The 8,174-nt window shown below is 44.7% G+C and overlaps 1 pseudogene; it reads right to left on the bottom strand.

Moving 5' to 3' along the window:
- Positions 1 to 1,930: 1,930 nt before the first annotated feature.
- LOC119536899 lies at positions 1,931 to 5,604 on the bottom strand (annotated as a pseudogene).
- Positions 5,605 to 8,174: the final 2,570 nt, after the last annotated feature.

Below are 8,174 nucleotides of genomic sequence, written 5' to 3' on the forward strand. Positions count from 1 at the left end.
CCCAGCTACTCCCGTCATTGCCCAATGGGCTCATGAAAAAAGTGGCCATGGTGATATGGATGGGGTTATGCATGGGCTCAGCAACAGGGACTTCCACTCACCAAGTCTGACCTGGTTACAGCCACTTCTGAGTATCCAGTATTCCAGTAGCAGAGACCAACACTCAGTCCCTTATATGGCACCATTCCCTGAGGTGATCAGCCTACTACCTGGTGGCAGATTGGTTACATTGGACTACTTCTATCATGGAACGGGTAGCATTTTGTTCTAACTGGAATAGACACATACTCCGGATATGGATTCATCCACCTTGTACAGAATGCTTCTGCCAAAACTACCATTTGTGGACTTACAGAATGCCTTCTTCACCATCATGGTATTCCACACAGCATTGCTTCTGACCAAGGAACCCACTTCACAGCAAATGAAGTGAGGGAATGGGCACATGCTCATGGAATTCTCTGGTCTTACCCTGTTCCCCATCATCCAAAGGCAGCTGGTTTGACAGAATGGTGGAATGGCCTGTTGAAGACTCAGTTACAGCACCAACTAGGTGGCAATACCTTGCAGGAGGTTGTGTATGCTATAAAACAGCATCCACTCTGTGGTGCTGTTTCTCCCATAGCCAAAATTCATGGGTCCAGGAATCAAGGGGTGGAAATGGGATTGGCACCACTCACTATTACCCCTAGTGATCCACTAAAAATTTTTTGCTTCATGTCCCTGCAACCTCTTTTCTGGTCTACTGGTCTTAGTTACAAAAGGAGGAGTGCTTCCACCAGGAGACACAACAATGATTCCATTGAACTGGAAGTTAAAACTGCCACATGGCCATTTTGGGCTCCTCATTACCTCTGAATCAATAGGAAAAGAAAGGAATTACTGTACTGGCTGGGGTGATTGATCTTGATTATCAAAGGGAAACAGGACTGCAACTGCAAAATGGAGGTAAAGAAGAGTTTTCTGGGAATATAGAAGATCTCCTAGGGCATCTCTTAGTATTACTGTGCCCTGTGATTAAAGTCAATGGAAAACTGCAACAACCCAATCCAGGCAGGACTACCAATGGCCAAGAAATTTCAGGTATGAAGGTTGGGGTCACCCCACCAGGCAAAGAATCACGGCCAACTGAGGTGCTTGCTGAGGGTAAAGGGAACATGGAATGGGTTTTGAAAGAAGGTAGTTACAAATATGAGCTATGACTATGTGACCAGTTACAGAAGTGAGGACTATAATGGTTATGAATATTTCTTCCTTGTTTTGTTATGAGTATGTTTGCATATATACATAAATCAAATATCTTTGTTTTCTTCCCTATCTTAAACCCTTATCATAGGACATAAGCTGTATTAACTTCACCTCATAGTATTTAAGTTGTAGGATATCAAGTCTAAGAATGAATGTGTAAGAATTGTCTCATGTGACTATGGGGCTGGGTGAGCCCAAATTCTGTAGGGCAGGCCACAAGCTGTGAAATCCAATGAAGATTTTTGATCAGTTCCCCAGAAGCTTGCTGGCTGAAGTAGAGATGGAAATTCTCTCTTCTCACTACTGAAGTCATCACTTATCCTTTCAAGGCTTTCAACTGATTGGATGAGACTTCTCTTATTGTTAAAGGCAATCTCCTCCGTTGATTGTAGATGTAATCAGCCATAGATGCAATCAACTTACTGATGATTTAAATCTACTAAATACCCTCCCAGGCTAGTGCTTACTTGACCAAACAACTGGACACCATCATCTGGCGAAGTTGATGCATGAACTTAACCATCACAAACCCCAAGCTGCATAGATAATGCAGATAGTTTTAGTTATCTGGTCGATGGGAAAATGCAAGCACTTAAGGTCTTCAGCTCCAATTTTTGCTTATTTCTTATTGCTGGAATTTCATATTCACTTCTGGATGAAGGTAGAGATGGTAAGCTGGCATTTACTCAGCCCTGTCCTGCTCAGCCTCAGGAGCAGATGAATTCTCAGATGGTGGAACAGCTGTTTTTTCTTTTTGCCATCTTGTGTTTTAGGGTTTTCTGGGTGTCTGCATCAGTAAATGAAGTTGCAGCAGCACTGATGTTGAGGTGGTTGCTGACCCTGGGGTCCCACCTTCTTGATTTTCCTTATCTTCACTGCTGCCCTCTCTAGGCTGTCTTTAGCAAGGAGAGCCCTGGTGGAATCATGGACTATAACCTCAATGCATATTCTGTCTTACTGGTCTACCATATTTTCCTGCACCCTGGCTGTCAGCATCCTCCATCACTTCTCCCTGCCTGAGAGGGTTGGAATATTGTGGTTGAGGTCCGTAAGGTCTCTGATGGAGCAGGGTAGGAGGCTTCATCTGTGGTAGGGCTGGTGCTGTTGGGCCTGGCCTTCAGAAGCACTCTCAGATCCCTTGTTCTTTTTCCCACTCTTATTATTCTGGCAATACTGCCGGCATTGGTGTGGAGGACCCCTATGACCAGGATAACATCTATAATGGCTATGGTCTGCTGCATATTTACTGCCTTGCACTGGAACTCCACCAGGGCCTGTAACATTTGCTGCATCCACACCCTTTTCACTTTCAACAGCATCAAACTCCACAGTCTCTCCATCTCCTACACTGCAAAGCACCTCCTGGGGTGTGTTGGTTTGGATGTATTATGTCCCCCAAAATGCCATTATCTTTGATGCAGTCTTATGTGGGCAGGAAATGTATTGGTGTTGATTGGGTTGAAGACTTTTGATTGGATGTTTCCATGGAGATGTCATCACTCAGCTGTGGGTGAGATCTTTCATGGGATAATTTCCATGGAGGTGTGGCCCCGCCCATCAGCATGGGCCTTGATTAGTTTACTGGAGCACTATATAAGCTCAGACAGAAGGAGAAAGCTTGCTACAATCAAGAGGGACACTTTGAAAAACTCACAGAAACTGAGGGAGTAGCTGCAGATGAGAGACAGTTTGACGATGGCTGTTGAAAGCAGACTCTTGCTCCAGAGAAGCTAAGAGAGGACAAACGCCCCAAGAGTAACTGAGTGACATTTTTGAGGAACTGCAGCCTAGAGAGGAATCTCCCGGGAGAAAGCCATTTTGAAACCAGAACTCTGGAGCAGATGCCAGCTACATGCCTTTCCAGCTAACAGAGGTTTTCTGGACGCCGTTGGCCATCCTCCAGTGAAGGTACCCCATTGTTGATGGCTTACCTTGGAAACTTTATGGCCTTAAGACTTAACTGTGTAACCAAATAAACCGCCTTTGTAAAAGCCAATCCATTTCTGGTGTTTTGCATTCCAGCAGCATTAGCAAACTAGAACAGATTTTGGTACCAGAAGTGGGGTGCTGCTGAGTTTGCAAATACCAAACATGTTGGAACGACTTTTTAAATGGATAAGGGGAAGATTCTGGAAGAGCTGTGAGGAGCTTGATAGAAAAGGCCTAAACTGCTTTGAAGAGACTGTTGGTGGAAATATGGACTCTAAAGATACTTTTGATGAGGCCTTGAGCAGAAATGATGAACATGTTGTTGTGAACTTGAAGGAAGGTGATCCTTATTTTCCAGTGGCAGAGCATTTGGCAAAATTGTGTCCTGGCATCAGATGGAAGGCAGAATTTGAAAGTCACAACCTGGAATACTTAGCTGAGGAGATCTCCAAACTATGTGTGGAGGATGTACCCTGGCTTCTCCTTGCAGCTTATAGTAAAATGTGAGCGGAGAGAGATAAACTTAGAACTGAACTCTTGGGTTCAAAGAAACCAGAAACTGATGGTTTAGAAAACACTGGGCTTCCAGGGGGTGGAAACCCAGAAGCTACAGCCCAACGTGAAGATTTAACTAAACATGAGACCTGACTGCCATTTCAGTACAAGCCAAGATTGGAGATGAAGTTAAGCCAAAAGGATTTGTGGAAAGTCGTATTGTCTGACGGCTTTGACCTTGTGTGCTTCATGCAAATCCAACAGAATTTTTGCGAGATCTTTATGGATGGAGCCGTTGCCAGTCTGGACTGAAGGAGAAAGATAAGGAACAAATTGAAGGAAAAAATTCTTCAAAGACAGGGCCATGGAGGTTGAGGTCTGGAGTCTAGAGGTCTCGGGCCGGGAGAGTGGAGTGGCCCACATGCTGGAAAGGGTGAGTTTGCCCCAGAGGTCGAGGGTGGGCCTTCCGCCGCAATGCTCAGGAAATGTTCTGCCACCCCAAGATCCAAAGAGGGTGGAGCACATTCCCAGAGGACTGGGGAGAGCCTGGCTGCCACCCCACTGTTCCAAATGGGTTGAGCATGTGCCCTGGAGATGGAAAAGAATCTGGGTGCTGCCCTGATGTTTGCGGAGGGTGGGGATGAGAAGGTGGTCTTCCCAATGTGTGGATATGTTGGAGCACTCACCCCAGCATTTGGAGAGGAAAGGGCTGCCACAAAGGTGCTTAGGAAGGGTTAGATTCCCACTCTCTCAAGCCCCAAAGATAAAACGTCGTTCTGTTAATGACTCTCAGACTTTGAAATCTAATGGAGTTTGCGCTGCGGTTTTAGGAACTGTTTTGGTCCCTTAAACCCTGTTTTCTTTTCAGTTTCTCCTTATGGCAATGGAAATGTTTATCCTTTGAATGTCCCTCTTTTGTATATTAGAAGCAGATAACTTGTTCTAAGTTTCACAGGTTCAGAGCCAAAGGGGATTTTTGCTTTGGGACAGACCGTGCTTGTAACTGATTTTGATGGGATCTTGTACTTACCTATCATTACTGAAATGATCTAAGTTTTTGTGATATTGTGATTGGATGAATGTATTTTGTATATGGAAAGATCATGTCATTTTGAGGTCCAGGGGGTGGAATGTGCTGATTTGGATGTATTAAGTCCCCCAAAATGCCATGGTCTTTGATGCAGTCTTGTGTGGGCAGGGAGCGTATTGGTGTTGATTGGGTTGGAGACATTTGATTGGATGTTTCCATGGAGATGTGATCACTCAGCTGTGGGTGAGATCTTTCATGGGATCTCATGGAGGTGTGGCCCTGCCCATTCAGCATGGGTCCTGACTGGTTTACTGGAGCACTATATAAGCTCAGACAGAAGGAGCGAGCTTGCTACAGCCTAGAGGGACACTTCAAAGAATGCAAGAAGCTGAGAGAGGAGCTTCAGCTTACAGAGACATTTTGGAGACGGCCTTTGAAAGCAGACTTTTGCTCCGGAGAAGCTAAGAGAGGACAAATGCCTCAAGAGCAACTAAAAGTGACATTTTTGAGGAGCTGAAGTCTAGGGAGGAAACATCCTGGGAGAAAGCCATTTTGAAACCAGAACTTGGAGCAAACGCCAGCTACATGCCTTCCCAGGTAATAGAGGTTTTCCGGACACCATTGGCCATCCTCCGGTGAAGGTACCCGATTGCTGATGTGTTACCTTGGACACTTTATAGCCTTAAGACTGTAACTGTGTAACCAAGTAAACCCCCTTTATAAAAGCCAATCCATTTTTTTGTGTTTTGCATTCTGATAGCATTAGCAAAGTAGAACATGGGGTTATTCTTTACGGCAGTCTCGTGTACAAATACATCTTCCTTGATGTCATTCCGGTTGATGAAACCGTATCTGTTTCTTACATTGAACTTTTCTCCTGTTCCCAAAATATAGGATGCCATGGAAACCAAAGCTCTGTTTCACAGGGTTCAGTAAATGCCCTCAGAGCAAATGCCAATAGCTGCTCTCCTCTTACCTTTCTGGTTCCTGCCTTCACCGAATTTTTTGTCTTGTGTATTACCTACTTTCTTGCTGGCTTACGTTACATTTAAGAAGACTCATTATTTTAGCCAGATTTTAAAAATTGTTTTCAATAGGTGGGTCATTCTAGGGACTTAGTACTTTGTATTGCCAAAAACTGAAGTACCGGGGTCACTCTTTGTATTCCTCTCCACTACCTCACACATACGTTTCTCAGATACTATTTGGTACATAAATGAATGAACAAGGGAATGAATGAACTTATGTGCACATGCCTTTGGCTGCATGAAGTATTAGCCAGACTTGGAGTACTTTGAGGTCAGGGATCTTGACTGATGAGTTCACTACTGCCTAGAACTCTCTTTGACCTATGCCAGGGTCCAGCTGATGTCTACTGGTCTCCACTCAGTGTGGCCTTAAGGCAACAGGAAATCTGTCCCCATAGGTGACCCTTGCAGAGAGCAATGCTCTTAATCAGTGGGCTTTTGGGAATGGATGGTTTTCAAATGGTGGGGATGGGTGTCAGTGACCCTTCTCTGTTCTTTTCCTGGCTCGTTGGGGGCTACTGGCTATGATGTTCTCCCAGTGATGGAGACTGATTCTTGGCCTCCTTGGTGCTGTGATCTGAGCACTTACCTCTCAAAGTGTGGCCCCTGGACCGGCAGCATCTACATCACCTAGAAGCTTGTTAGAAATGTGGAATCTTGGATTCCCCTCCAGACCTACTGACTCAAAATTGTCATTTTTAGTAAGATTCTCAGGTTCTTCATGGGCACATTAAAGTTTGAGAAAACTTCTCTAACCCAGAGCTTTCTGAAATGTGTGTGCTGGATATAGATTACAGGTGTTGAGTGAGAAGCCAGTTCCCAAAGCCTTCATGGGGCCAGGTAGGATGACCAACCCATCTTGGTTTACCTGGGACTTTCCTGGTTTTGCCACATTCCAGAAACCCCTCCTTCCCATGCAATCCGGGACAGTTGGTCACCTTAGCAGGTGGGACATCTTGGTCTCTCAGAGGGAAGGGGATCAGGCCCTGTGACCTCAGTAGGCTTCACGATGAGGGGCCACATCTAGCACTATTTGGGGCCGAGCATGGGTAAGGAGGTGCTTGTCACCTGGGCACCTGCATCAGTGACCAGCTGTAGAGCACGGAGCTAACCAGCATGCACACAGAGCCCCTGGAGCTGCCAGAGGAGTTCACATTCCAGGTTACTGGACTCATAAAGGGGGTGATGGGGAAGCTGTGCAGGGACTCCAGGGTGGAGCAACTCTAGGAGAAAGCTCAGAATCCCTGTCTTTACATAAAGTGGCTACTTAGACCCATTTGTTGGTGATGTGCCCTTTCAGCGGCACCCATGTTAGCTGCAGGGAGAAGGTTCTAACAATGCACACGCGTTCAGCAAATTAGAACTTCATCATTATTTTGAAAGACTTGATATAAAACGTTTGATTGTATTCCCAATTCATGCACATTATCACAAGAAATTTCAACACTACATTTGTCAAAGAAAGAAAAGGAAGCGCTGTTAGATTATTTAAATACAATTTCAAGTGTTACACATTTTTGAATGGTTATAAAATGGTCTTACATTTTTTGTATGAATAGAAGTTTCCTGTTGATAATGACTTTCAAGAATTTGAAGAGATCATCATTAAAAAGCCCCAATCAGGAATTGCATATGGCCATTTCTCACACATAAAATCCGATATTAAAAAAAATTGTGTTCATGGAAGAAAGCACAAGTTTCTCATTAAAATTTTTGAAAAGATTTTATTGGGAAGTTTTATACATATTCGATATTTAATATTATCCCTATTACTTTGTGCTTATTTTTTCTTGTCAAAATTATATAATATAAAGAAAATGTAATAAATTTTTTTTCCACCCAACTCCCTACAGGTTCTCCCAAATTACCTCCAGTTTACCCCAAAAAGCTGTGCAAATTCTATAATTTATTTTGTGTGCTGAGGTGTGAAATGCCTAGGGAAGTCTTGCTTTAACCTATTCTGTGCAACCCACTTGTCTGAAATGACTAGGGACCCTCTACCCAATGGGGAGAATCACCACCCTCTCCAAGAGCCTCCCCTACCACCTCCCTCCCATCTCCCCCTCTCTCTTTCAGGGACCCCTTCTTTAGTCAAAAATCTAATGTTTGCTATGCAACCCTAGTGCTGGGCAGAGCAGAGCTGGCCTGACTTAAGGTTGAGCTTCCAAGGCAGAGCTGCCCTTTCTGTTTGGGGCAAAATTATGATGGGTAGGTGGGTCAGGGCTCTCAGGGGCATACCTACCCTCCCTGAGCCAAAGGACTTCTGCACGCAGTGCTGCCAGGGGCAAACTCCGGGCTCCTGCATTGCAGGGACAGCTTCAGTTTCTCTCCGAAAGGATAATGCATCACAAGTACACATACTCTGACCACAGTTGGTTTAAACTTTCTTCTAAAGCCCCAGGGATACATCTTGTCTTACCCCTTATACTACCAGCCCCTTGAAC

Source organism: Choloepus didactylus, chromosome 6 (genome assembly GCF_015220235.1).
Source record: "Choloepus didactylus isolate mChoDid1 chromosome 6, mChoDid1.pri, whole genome shotgun sequence".
Classification (NCBI taxonomy): Eukaryota; Metazoa; Chordata; class Mammalia; order Pilosa; family Megalonychidae; genus Choloepus; species Choloepus didactylus.